The following is a 13163-nucleotide window of genomic DNA, read 5'->3' as shown; positions in this document are numbered from 1 at the left end:
TGCATAATTTCAAAGCAAGAGTTGGAGGGAAGATTTCCTGGATGAAAGTAAATCCTCCAAGTTGACTGTGATCCTGATGACAACCTTCACCCCATCATTTTTCACCAGTCAGGGGGAAAATAGTGGAAGGTAGTCTATGACTCAGGAAGGGATGGACGGTCTGCAGTCTGGAGAGGGACAATGGTTTCCATACAGCCAAGGAGATGCTGGCATCATTCACTCATGCCAGCTTTGCTTACAAATAAAAAAGAAAGAGAGAGAAAAAAAAGAGAGAAACCTCTCTTAAAACCTTAAAAAGATCTTTCAGACTGTGCCAGGTTGCTCCCTTTCCGAGCCCCCACCTCTGTTGCAAAGTACAATACATATGTTTATCTTGCTTCTAAGAAGGGGGATATTAAAATACTTGAGGATTCTCCCCTCCTCGCCCTGGCATGCTGACTCCCAGCGGCTGCATGGCCACATATAATGAAGTGCAAAAGCAACAGTCAATTATGGCTTTCGCAAACACAGGGACCTTTCCTGAGGTTGCAAGTCGCATCACTTGAAAGGCTGACTTTCTTCAAACTTCCAGGAACTGAGTGGCCCAGAGCCTGTCTATTTAAAGGTCAGCCCAGCCCTGCTGTATTTGAAGGACTGCCGCCAACACGAGCTCATTCGAGGCCCCTCTCCGCAGCCACCGCAGTGGGCCGTGAGCAGCACTGGGTTCCTTTCAAAGGAAGGCGAGGAGCGCCCAAGACAGAGGCGGGGTCAGAGAGAGAGGGGAGATGAGAAGTGACTCGCCGCCCTCCCGTTTCATGGGGGCAACCTTGGGGGCAGGTGGTTAAGACAGTGAACTCCTCCATGGCCGACTTCTGAAAGCAATGACCACGTCTCAGAATCTAGCCTCGTTTCCAATTTCCAGGGACATGATGGTCCTTTTTGTCCCCCTCTTAGCTCAGCTCTCTGGGCCTGAGTGTTGGAGCAGCAGACAGAGCGCAGGCAGCAGGAAACGACCCCCTAGGCCCCCTTATAAGGTGACCAGAGGGACCATCTTCACCCACTAGTGACATACAAAACCTTTTGAAAATGTTTAACCCTTAGTTTGGTGTTAAACTCACACAACTCTGCGTTTACTTAATCCCACTGCTTGCTAAGACGGCAAAGAATCCATCTGCAATGCAGGAGACCTGGGTTCAACCTCTGGGACGGGAAGATCCCCTGGAGAAGGGAATGGCAACCCACTCCAGGATCCTTGCCTGGAGAATCCCATGGACAGAGGAGCCTGGCGGACTATGGTCCATAGGGCTGCAAAGAGTCAGACACGATTGGACAACTAACACACTGCTTGTCTGTTCTTTGTTTACTCGTCCCACTAACTGCAAGCTGATTCAGAGGTGACAGGTATGGAGAAATCACTGCTGACACAGCATCTATAAGGTGCACAGGGTCTGAGTGGGTGGTGGGTACAGCTGACCAGCCCAAAGTCACCCAGCTAGTGAGAGACAGGGTTAGAATTCCAATGCCTACCTGTCTGACTCCAGAACACACTCTGCTATTTCGTCATTACCCTCCACACACACCCCTTGTTCAGGAAGTCAAGTAGTGCTTTGCTGGAAAGTATTGATCCCACATGCCAGGTACCTGAGGGCTTCAGGGAGGAGGTGGCATTTGAATGCTGCCCTCAATGGGGCTCAGAGAAAAAAGGAAAAGGGGCCCAGGAAGAAAGTACAATGTGAACAAAAGCCCAAATAGACAGATAATAACTGGTTGCCAAGGGTGAAGCCCAGAGTATCCAAGGCATCCAGGAGTCCTTTGGGACGCTTTCCTAGTCCTGCGTGCTGAACTTGGACTCCGCCAGTCACTGCACTGTACCACCCCTCTGGGTCATCCTGATCCTCGCAACAATGCTGAGAAATAGAGATTACCAAGAATTAGAGGAGTCTCCACTACTGACTGCCTGGTTACAGAGAGGCAGGGCTTACACCGGACCCAGAGCCATTGGGTACCAAAGCTAGTGAGCTATCCACATGCCTTCTCAAGTTTTTTGTTTTGTATTGTTTTTTTTTCCTTCTGCTGAGGTCACTGTGGACACAGGAGAGGATGCTCGTGGGGAATGAAAGGAGAAAGAAAAAGAAAGGAAATGCAGAGGGAGGGGAGGAAGGAGGGAAAACATGCCAGACTGTGATTCAGTGCAGATCTTTCCGAGGGTCCGATTAGCCTGAAAAGACTTTGAAACCCGAACCAACAAAACCAAACACTCAGGGAGCCAAGCCAGGAAGTTCGGGCAGAGAATCTCCAAGACCAAACGTCATCAGAAGCGACTCTGGAAGGGACTTTGTTCCGAGGTCAAGTCTCAGGCTGCGCTCCCCAGAAACAGAGATGAGGATTCCTGTGTGTGAGCTCATAGGGGAATGTGCTTGGGAGAAAGGGAGTGAGGGATGCAGGACCCACAGGCTGGGGGTGGCCTGGCCTCCAGCCTGAGCCTGAGCTCACCAGCAGCTCTAGTAGTAAATGGTACCAAGCGGCTCACTCCTGCTTCGAAGCAGGGGGGCTGGCCTTTTGCACCCCTGAGTCAGCAGGGACTGAGGGCGGTGGGGGGTGAGCAACTTCCTGGATGAGGCAGCAGATCTCCGGAGAAGCGGATGCCAGACCGTGAACTTGAACAGCTAGGGGGTGAGTGTGCTGGTCCGGTAAAGGGGGCCCGGGTGGGACATCAACAGCATCTATTACGATCAGTCATAATGGAGATAACCAGGAAGGACAACAGGCCCCGTTTTTTAACATTTCCTGCAGTCGGGCTGCCTAAGCCAGAGCCTGGGTCGGGGCTGAATCTGCCTCCCAAGTGAGCATGGAAACATCTGGGAACATGACAGACACCGAGGGTGAGCACAGCGCTGGGGGAAGACGGCCGGACGGAGACACGCGTCTGCAGGGCATGAGACACAAAGGCCGGTTGGAGATCATCTCTCTTCTCTGCTCCTCCCTCCCAGAGAGGGCCAGCATGTGAAGTCAAAGGAAACAGGCTGACAACACGGACTTAGCTCTCCCACCTAAAAAAACCTCGCAGGATGGTCTATGATAAGCGTGTAGATTTGCGCAAGAGATTACATGATCAGATATTTCCAACGAATTACCAGATGGGTTTATGCCTGTAAGCCTGGCATACAGCTAGAGCTAAATAAAAGCTGAGTGGTTTTTCAGCTGTACAGACTGTAACCTCCACCTCAGGCTTAATGACTACGTCCTCAACTTTTCCCAGAGAGGAGGAAATGAGGTGGAGAGCCTCATTCATGCATGAGTTTTGCTGTCGTTGAATGGTTCTCAATCAGCCACATCCTGATTTTTTTCAGGTGAAGAATCTGTTGTCTCCACATGTGCAGCAACAAATGAGAATAAACAAAATGAGCCCTCTCCACACAATGGAATATTATTCAGCCATGAAAAGAACTGAGTATTGATATATGCTACAACTTCCAAGGATGAATCTTGGAAACACTGTGCTCAAGGAAACAAGCTAGTATCCGTCCATGTGTATGAAATGTCCAGAATAGACAAATCCATAGAGACAGAAGGTAGATTGGTGGTTTCCTAGGACTGAGAGGTGGGGTGGGGGGAGGCTTGGGGAGTGACTGCTAATGAAAACAATCTTTTGGGGGTGATAAAATATTCTAAAACGGACGGCAGTGATAGTAGCATAGTTCCACTAATATGCTAAAACCTCTTACTGTACACTTTAAATGGGTGACTTATAGGGTATGTCAGTAAAGCTGTTACTTAAAAAAAAGTTCTGCTGTCATAGGAAGGAGTGACAATAACACCATCAATGATGGTTCCATTCACTGTAAAGAAATGTTAGTTAGGGGACTTCCCTGGTGGTCCAGTGGCTAAGGCTTTGTGTACCCAATGCAGGGGGCCCCGGTTCGATCCCTGGTCAGGGAACTAGATCCCACATGTCGCAACTAAGGCCACAATTAAGAGCCGGCACAGCTGAATAAATAAATAAACATTAAAAAGGAAAGAACGAAATGTTAGCTGGTGGCATCTGGAATACAGCGTGCTAGGCCTGAACAAGTCCCCAAACCACACTCTCCCACCCAAAAGAGAGAGGAGACGCCACCGGTGGATAGCCTTTGGACAAAAGGCTTTCAGAATACGGCTGCCCTTCCACCTCCAAAACACCCTGATCCTCACAGTCCAAAGCCACTAAAGAGGGGCCACGCGGCAGCCCGCCAGGAACTCTTATTTTGTCTCCTGCCCCGAGCAATTCCTAAACAGTGGGAGTTAAATATTTATAAAGCAGTCACTGTTTGTTTAATGTTCGATCTGTACTTGCGAAGCACGGTGCAGGGAAATGCTGAAGTGACAGCTGATTATACAACACAGGGAAGCCCTGCGCCGGGAAGCCTGACACTTACCAGGAGTCCAGCCTCACCTTCCAGCCCAGCCGGCCGCCCCTGCCTCCTCCTCAAAGTGCCCGCAGGTTGGGAGGGGTCTCCAGTGTTTAGTCTCCTCTTCCCCAGCACCCGCAGAATAAGACAAAATAGTCCTTTCCTCCAAAAGCCACAGGGCACATGACTCTAACTGGGAGAAAGCAGTTTCAGTGAAAGTGGGGTGCTGCAGGGTCAAGGTCTGCCTTCCATAGACCCCACCACACAGAAAGGGTGGGGGGCTCCAGGCCAGAACAGCAAGATGCACATAGAGACCAGGAACGCCTTCTGAGGCCTCCCCAAGGTCATCCCCCTTGTGCTTGTCTGATACCTGATGTCAGGCAGCCCCAACCTGAACACCGGGCAACAAAGGTGAATGTTCAGATGCAATTCCCGGGCCTCACATTCATTCCAACCTGATGCATCTCAGTTATTCCCACTGCGAAAGATGCCAGAAAGCCCCATCTGCTTCCCAGAGTTACTTCTGAGCTTTAATAAGATGATCCTTTATGGCAGGGCTCCCCAACTTTTGGGACCTAATGCCTGATGATCTGAGATGAACCGATGCAATAATAGAAATAAGGTGCACAATAAATGTAATGTACTTGAATCGTCCCCAAACCATCCCTCCCACCCCCCGCCCCAGGCCATGGAAAAAACTGTCTTCCATGAAACCGGTCCCTGGTGCCAAAAAGGTTGGGAACCGCTGCTTTAAGGCATCATCGCTGTATTGAGGAGGGCGACCACCACCACCTGCTTCCGATTCCTGGCTCAGCCCTCACCTGGCTGTGACCTCTGGCAATTCCGGTCACTGTCCCAGCCTTCTGCAATGGCTAATCAGCATATGAGCACAACCAGACAGAGGGAGGAAATGTTCCTTGTGGAGTACCAAACACTGCCCAAAACACACGTCAGGCGCTCTCAGCGTTGCTGGGAAATTGCAGGGTGGGTAGGCAGCCATGAATGTTTCCCAGCTCCGGGACCCCTCGGCCCTCTGGGGCCTGGACATTTGGGAGAGTGGCTGATACTCGGAGATCACATTGCCTGTTACACCGGGGAACGGCTCCACCAGAACCTTTAACCCGCCTTGGCCATTCATTCTGGGGATCCCCACCCATCCTGTTTTCCCCAGGTCTGTCCGGCAGTCAAGGCAGAGGGAGGGCCAGCTTGCCACCCTGTCCCTCTGGTGGCAGTGCTGAGCTGGGGGAACACGGGTGTAAAGGACTTCTCCCCTGCACGTGAGCCGTTGCTGGGGGATATCTGATAAACAGTGATGGGGGAAGAAGGAAGCTGAGAGGTGCAGATCAAGCAGAGAAGTGGGAAAAGCAAAGACCTGGGGACCTGGGAATTCGTGGAGAAGAGGGCCCAGAAAAAAGCCACTTGAAGTGAAGCCACTGAAAATAAGGGCCAGACATTTAAGGCATGTGTGTGTCTTGGGGAGGGAGGAACTTTATCTTGAAAACGCAAACTGCCACCATCTGCTTCGGATTCCTGTCTCTCCCTCTGACTGCGATCCTGGGCCACTCCTGCCACTTGTCTCACAGCCTGTTTAGGCGATCTTGAAAAAGGAAACAGTTATAAATACAAAATATTCTACATTCATAAATTAATCATTCATCTTTTACACATTGTAAGTGTATACTATATCACTGATAACAAATTCTAAATATAAACTGAGTCTTATACTTAAACCTGAAGCTGTCATTTGAAAGTTTGCTCTGAGTGTAAGGTCTCCCAAAACAATGAATCAAATCGACTATACTTCCATTTAAAAAAAAAGAATGAATGAATCTTACACTGAGCCTGTTGTAGCAAGTTTTCTCACAAAACACAAACTTCTTCACTCCTCAGGATTAAAAGGATCGTCTGCAAAAGACCTTTCAAGACTTCACTCATGTTCCCAAGACCTCTTTAAGTTTTTGGATTTTTCAGTCACTTTCTTGTAATTTACCTAGAGGGTCACCATCATTTTTAAATCTCTTCTTCACGGTTAGCTGGCCTGATTCTGCCTGGGTCCCTGAGAACTTCCCCAGAGCAGGACTCAAGTCTCTTCCTGCTTGTCTTCCCCTGAGAACAGTAGTCTTCAACCTTTTTGGCACCAAGGGTGGATTTCGTGGAAGACAGTTCTCTGCGGAAAAACGGGGGAGGTGGGGAGTGGGGATGTTTTTGGGATGATTCAAGTGCATCACATTTACTGTGCACTTTATTTCTATTATTATTATTACCTTAGCTCCACTACAGATCATCAGGCATTAGATCCCAGAGGCTGGAAACCCCTGGTTTAGAGCAAGCAGCTGGAGTAAGTACCCAATATTTACCCTTTACTTCCGTCTACAGTTTCCCCCCACCCCCACACACCGTGAGGTCCCAGGAGGGCAGGGACTTGTGTCCACTTTGTTGGCCACTCCACATGGTCACCTCTGGTATTATCAGACTCTGGATCAGTGCCTGGCTTAGAGGAGGCTCAGGGCAAGTGCAGGTAATTCAAGCGGTCTGCCCATAGCACCTTTGTCTGCATGGGGAAACCCTGCAGTTTGGGCAAGACGTGCAATTACTGGTCGTAGGTCTGCCTTGGACAGAACTAGTCCAGTCACCCATCTCTCCCAGCGCCATGCCACTGAACAAGTGGGCAACTGTAAACAGGACCGACGCGTAGATATTTTACTATAGCTGCACATTAACGAGCCAGTCAAAAAACAGCGTCTTTCTTTGGCCCATGGACCAGAGATGCAGATGGTCTTTCTTCCGAAACACATCCACATGATTGTACAATTTCTGATTTCCCTTTCTTTAAAGCAGTGCAAAAGTTGAGTCATCAGCCAAACATATGGAATACAGCTTCCTTCGAGTTTTACCATTTTTTCTTCCTATTTTTTTACAGCTGTTCTGCCTCTCAATGATTCGGTGACAAGTTTTTAGCAAATCAACGTTATCCGTGCCTTCCAAAGTGCTCAACCTCGTTTTTCATGCAACAGCTCCATTCTCATCAGTTTATATAATACATAATTACCAACACAACTCGCTTTTGGCCAGTACATGAGTCAAGGGGCAGTAAAAAGCTTTGCGGGCACACCAGTATCAATAGCTAACATTTAACGCTGTTTACCCTGTGCCAAGAAAGACTGTTCTAAGCCTTCCCATGTATTAACTCATTTAATGCCATAGTCACCTTGGCAGGTAGGTACTAGTATTAGTCTGATTTTACAGATAAAGCATACAAGCACAGAGAGGTTATTTAACTCGCCGGGGGTCACACAGCTGGTGGGGCAGGACAACTCTGAATTGGGAAAATTGGGCTTCTGAGCTTTCAGTGGGCCTGAGGCCTCGCTCGGTTTGCAGTGCAGAGGGAATGGGCAGTGAGGAAGCCAAACGGAGGTCACTTAAGGGTTTCTTCTATCCTCGCCCTGGACTGACAGATGTTTACAACGTCTGGCAATCAGTAAATGACTGATTATCTTCAGATGTGGGTGGGCTGGACATGAGCAGGGAGTTTATGAGTGCATAGTTTTGTGTTATGATGACTTCTGCTTCCCAGTGCAATCTGTCTGCAGGAACACAGATAGGGGGGACCCCTCAATTTCTGTGTGGCTGGAGTGGGAACTGTTAGCGGGAGGAGAGGGGCAAGAGGGGAGGCTGGGTTCAGAGTTAATGGCAGACGTGGCAGGCCAAGGGGTTTGGATCCAACCCTGTCTAGAGAGACTGGTCAGAGAGTGCTCCCAGCCGGCAGAAGCGCCTAGCAGATGGCCTGAGAATCAGAGACGCACCCCCCTACAACTGCTGGCATGCAGGCAGTGCAGGAGGAGAGAGGAGAGAAATATGAAAATGGGATGGGGAGCTTATAGGTGAGGCCCTGGGGGCTTTCATTCCACTTTCTGACCTTCTCAGGGACCTCCAGGACACCCACACTGCTGGGCTTGGAAAGGCTGACCGTCCACACCTTAAACAGGTAAGGCCTTTTAGAGAATGAAAACCCAGCATGGAGGCTCTTCCAGGTGGAGCAGAGATGAGGCACCCAGTCCCCAGTCTCTCAGTTTCATGTCCTTTCCACTGCCCTGGGCCACAGTCTCCAACTGAGCCTGAGTGGTCAGCAGAAGGCCCACCGCAGACAAGGTCACAAAAGGAAGGAGAAGAGCTCAGTCTCCAAGGGCCACCTCCTGAAACCCAGACAGACTGACTTAGTGTCACTAAATAAGTCACTTTCCAGGCCAGAGAGTTAAGAAGGTGAAGAGACTTTGCCACCTGATTCCCTTCCGTGTGGTAGAAGTCACCTCTCTGTATTTCTTGAAATCATCTACATCAAATAGCAACTCGGGGACCTTCAGCTCCTTGGCTGGCTGAACGGGTGTCCCCAGTATATCCTGTGAGCTGGATGTGGGTGATGTGTCACTTAGCTTTGGCCTTAAATAGTGCTCAAGGGCTGGGGAATCAGAGACACAAGGTCAAGGGGCATAAGCCACACCACATGAGCCATGCCACCCAGCTAAGTAGGCAGTCAACCCAATGGAGAAGACCCAGAAAGGACGTGGCATTTGCCTTCATCAACTTGAAAGTTCTCTGTGAGAGGGTGCCTGTTGCACTGGAGGGTCCCAAGGATCAGAACCCAGAGAGCTAGGACAGAGCACACAAGCCTCAGGAAGGAGGACCAGTAGAACTGTCAACACCATCTTTCAGGGGCAGTGATCACCCCATCAGGGGAGGGATTCAAGGGCTGATGGGACAGGCCAGAAGCCAAGCTGCTACAACCGAGGATTCAACTTATCTCAGAGGTGGTTAGACATGAGTGCAGCAGGGGTTCTGTAAACGCATCATCTTAAGCATTTGCTCCCTACATCAGGAATACACATGGGTAAGGTATATGACCTAGCATATTTCAGAGACTCAAGTAACATGGCCTAACTCTTGGTTGGTTCACACACACACACACACACACACACACACACTCCCTCTTTCTCTCTCTCCCCCTCCTTCTTTCCCTGCTCCATACACTGCAAAGCCAGAACAGCTGTATGGGTGGCATAGCAAAGACTTCTTTCTTCATGGAGCCATCTACCATTCACTCACAGAGGCCTGACTACATGGCAGGCAGTGTATGGACAAGGCAGTGAATAATGTGAGTCCAAGATCCAGTCCTCTAATGCCTATGGCATGCATCAAGTTCATCAATTAGGGTGGAAGCTAATGAACACTTCCGAGAGTCTCATGGGCTTCAGATGGTACATAGGATGAGCTGTGAAGACCACTATAGTCGGTGATCATATTATTCCTCCTGACACAGATCAGAGAGGGTAAACTTCCTACTTTACTCTGAGAGTAAGTAGAGAATCCAGCATTCAAACCCAGCCAGTCCTATCCAACTCCCAAAGGCATGCTCTTTTCAAAGGGCCCCACCAGGGACAGTCATACACAACCTGCTACCAATGGGGAAACACCCTACCTCCAACCAGGAGAGTCAGAACTCGCCCCGAGGCCGCCACTAAACCATCCATCGTCAGCAAGGGTCACTTTACTGTTTCCTTTATATTTTACCATTCAGTTCAGTTCAGTTCAGTCGCTCAGTCGTGTCTGACACTTCCCGACCCCATGGACTGCAGCACGCCAGGCCTCCCTGTCCATCACCAACTCGCGGAGGTTACTAAAACTCATCTCCATTGAGTCGGTGATGCCATCCAACCATCTCATCCTCTGTTGTCCCCTTCTCCTCCCACCCTCAATCTTTCCCAGCATCAGGGTCTTTTCAAATGAGTCAGCTCTTCGCATTAGGTGGCCAAAGTACTGGAGTTTCAGCTTCAACATCAGTCCTTCCAATGAACACCCAGGACAGATCTCCTTTAGGATGGACTGGTTGGATCTCCTTGCAGTCCAAGGGACTCTCAAGAGTCTTCTCCAACACCACAGTTCAAAAGCATCAATTCTTCAGCACTCAGCTTTCTTTATAGTCCAACTCTCACATTCGTATATGACTACTGAAAAAACCATAGCCTTGACTAGACGGACCTTTGTTGGCAAAGTAACGTCTCTGCCCAACTCAATTCCGGTGGCACTGCCCGCCCCGGATGCAGGCCAATACGAGCTGGGCTTTGATAGCAGAGATGAAAGGCAAAGGCTGCAGCGTGCAGAGGTCCGAACAAATGTCAGCTGCTTTCATCAGGAAAACCCCAAATTACCCACTTTCACACACAGTCTTTCATCTCCTACTGGGCAAGGAGAGGCTGCTTATTAAAAAAGCTGTCTTGTCCACAACCTCCCTTGTGGGGGATGGGGTTGAGGGGCAAATGCCGGCGTCACCCTCAGAATCACTGCATCCTGAGAATCACTCTGCAGGGCGGCCAGACTGTCAGAAACTCAGGCTCCACTCTGCCTTCGGCCACGTACTGACACAGGGCCCAGAGAGGAGGTCTGTCCGGGCCGGCGGTCACCGCTGCGTGGGGCGGGTGCTGTCCTCGGGGACAGACGGCCGTCCCCAGAGGCCAGCCAAGCCACCACGCCTCCCACACACACAGCCTGCAGCCCCAGGAAACAGAGGTCCAGTCCCACGAACAGAAATGCACAGGGGAGCCGGCCAGCCCCTCTTTCTCCCTTCTTTCTTTCTCTCCCTCTTCTCCAGCAAAGGCAGCCATTGAGCATTCCACATCAAAGATTCCTGTGGCCGAAAGGGGCCACTTGAGGTCATCACCGACACTGTGCCCACCTCCCAACAGCAGGAGAAGCCCGTCCGGGAGCTGCCACAGGAGGAGGACTGAGTCCCCGTTCAAGGATCTTAAGAAGTGGCTGCCGGCCTCCTTTGTGGCTACCAGTCTCCCCTCTCTGGACCACAGCACTCACTCCATTTGACAGTCCTCTTTTCTTTACACATCTCTGGCCCATTCGTGACTGTGAGCGTGTCAGGCCAGGGAGCCTGTTTGAATCTCTGTATCTTCAGGACTTGGCATAAGGCCAGGTCCAGAGGGGCTGCTGAGTAAAAGGGGGTGGGTGGGAAGATAAGCAGAGGGAAGGATAGGGGTACGGGCAGCAAAGGGCAAGACAGAGGAGAGGTCCACGGGACGCGCCCACTGAGGCCTGAGAGCATCATAAACTCTGGGGCCAGAAGGGACCTGAGAGATGTTCTGAGGCTCATGCCCACTCCTCATGTGGCAGACATGAAAACTAAGACTCCAACAACACGTGCGACCTTGCCAAGGTCACGTGGCCGAGGCTGAGTGAATGCACAGGAATACCCAGGGCCTCTGGGCAGCCTCAGTCAGCAAGGAGAGACAGCCAGGCATCCTGCTGGCAGAGCCAGGATGAGACTCACGCTCCCCTGACTTGTGCGTGGAGAGACACCGCCACTGCCTCCACCAAGTCAGGCTCCCTGCTCCTAAAAGCCTGATAGAATCTGGGCAGAAGAAATGCAGGTCTCCTGCCCTCACAACATCAGCTTGAGGTGACAGTCTGACAACGGCCCACCAGGAATGCCAGTCCTGCTTCTGCCCTCTTCGAGGTGAGGGGGGATAGTAGCAGAGTCCTCAGATCTCCCTCCATCCCATCTCTCCTGCTTTGAAAGGAAAAGGAGCCCAGATCCAGGGACCAGGAGGGAGCTGTCCACCTCCAGCACACCTCAGAGATATTGCAAATTCGGATCCAGATCACGGAAATAAAGCAGCATGGCAACAAAGCGGGTAACGTGAATTTTTTTGGTTTCTCAGTGCACATAAAAGTTACACTGTGTATTAGGGCATATTTATGGAACCTAGAAAAACGGCACCGATGAACCTATCTACAGGGCAGCAACAGAGATGCAGACGTAGAGACCAAACTTGTGGACACTGGTGGGGAAGGAGAGGGTGGGACAAAACTTAAGATTAGGATTGACATATATACAGTACCATGTGTAAAATAGATAGCTGGTGGGATGCTGCGGTATGGCGTGGGGAGCTCAGCTCGGTGCTCTGTGATGACCTAGAGGGTGGGATGGGGGGTGAGAGCGAGACGCAAGCGGAAGAGGATACGTGTATACTTAGAGCTGATTCACGTCGTTGAACAGTAGAAACTAATACAACATTGTAAAGCAATCATCCTCTAGTTAAAAAATAAATTTAAAGAAATCTTTTTAAAAAGTTACATTTACACTGTGGTATATGTAGCCTGTTAAGGCATGCAACAGCATTATTTCTAATGTACATACCTTAATTTAAAAATATAAAACCAAACAATTACAACAGTAACCATCAAAGATCACAGTTCATCGTAACGAATACAATAGCAATGAAAAAGTTTGAAATATTTCAAGAACTACCAAAATGTGACACAAAGACACAAAGTGAGAAAATGCTGTCAGAAAAATGGCACCAACAGACTTGCTCAACACAGGTTGCCTCAAACCTTCTATTTGCAAAAGATGCAACACCTACAAAGTGCAATGGAACGAGGCACGCCTATACAGACAGACCCATTCACAACTACTTTCTGACGACCTATAGCCAGAAAGTGACCTTTCTGTCCCAGGCAGAGCACAGACAAAGGACAAATCACAAGTCTAACCCCTGGACCAGGCCCACAGTTGAGATCCCTGACTGCCTATGCTGCTCATTCATTGAATTATTCGTTCAACAAATCTTTGCTGAGTGCCAGCCATGCTACAGTCAACTGTGCTACAGTTTGGAGTTTAGGTCTGATCTCTGCTGAATATGCAAGAAGCTTGAACTTGACTCAGAGTGATCATTCCCATCACTCGTGTCCATATGGTGTTTTCCATGCTCAGAGCACTTACCCTGCATGGAT

General features: G+C 49.9%; 2 long non-coding RNA genes across 2 annotated transcripts in view; one reads left to right on the top strand and one right to left on the bottom strand.

The window, feature by feature from the left end:
• LOC145508920 (uncharacterized) overlaps positions 1 to 13163 on the bottom strand; it is a 221339-nt gene that overhangs the window by 123804 nt on the left and 84372 nt on the right. The gene's annotated exons all lie outside the window — the stretch shown is intronic.
• Positions 2620 to 12057, top strand: LOC145508922 (uncharacterized). The gene is made up of 2 exons (XR_014055693.1): positions 2620 to 3551; positions 11011 to 12057. It is a non-coding gene; the product is annotated as an uncharacterized LOC145508922 (long non-coding RNA).

This window comes from Giraffa tippelskirchi, chromosome 6, assembly GCF_054371585.1.
Source record: "Giraffa tippelskirchi isolate mGirTip1 chromosome 6, T2T-mGirTip1v1.2.pri, whole genome shotgun sequence".
In the NCBI taxonomy this organism is placed as follows: domain Eukaryota; kingdom Metazoa; phylum Chordata; class Mammalia; order Artiodactyla; family Giraffidae; genus Giraffa; species Giraffa tippelskirchi.
This window is presented reverse-complemented; position numbering and strand designations above follow the sequence as displayed.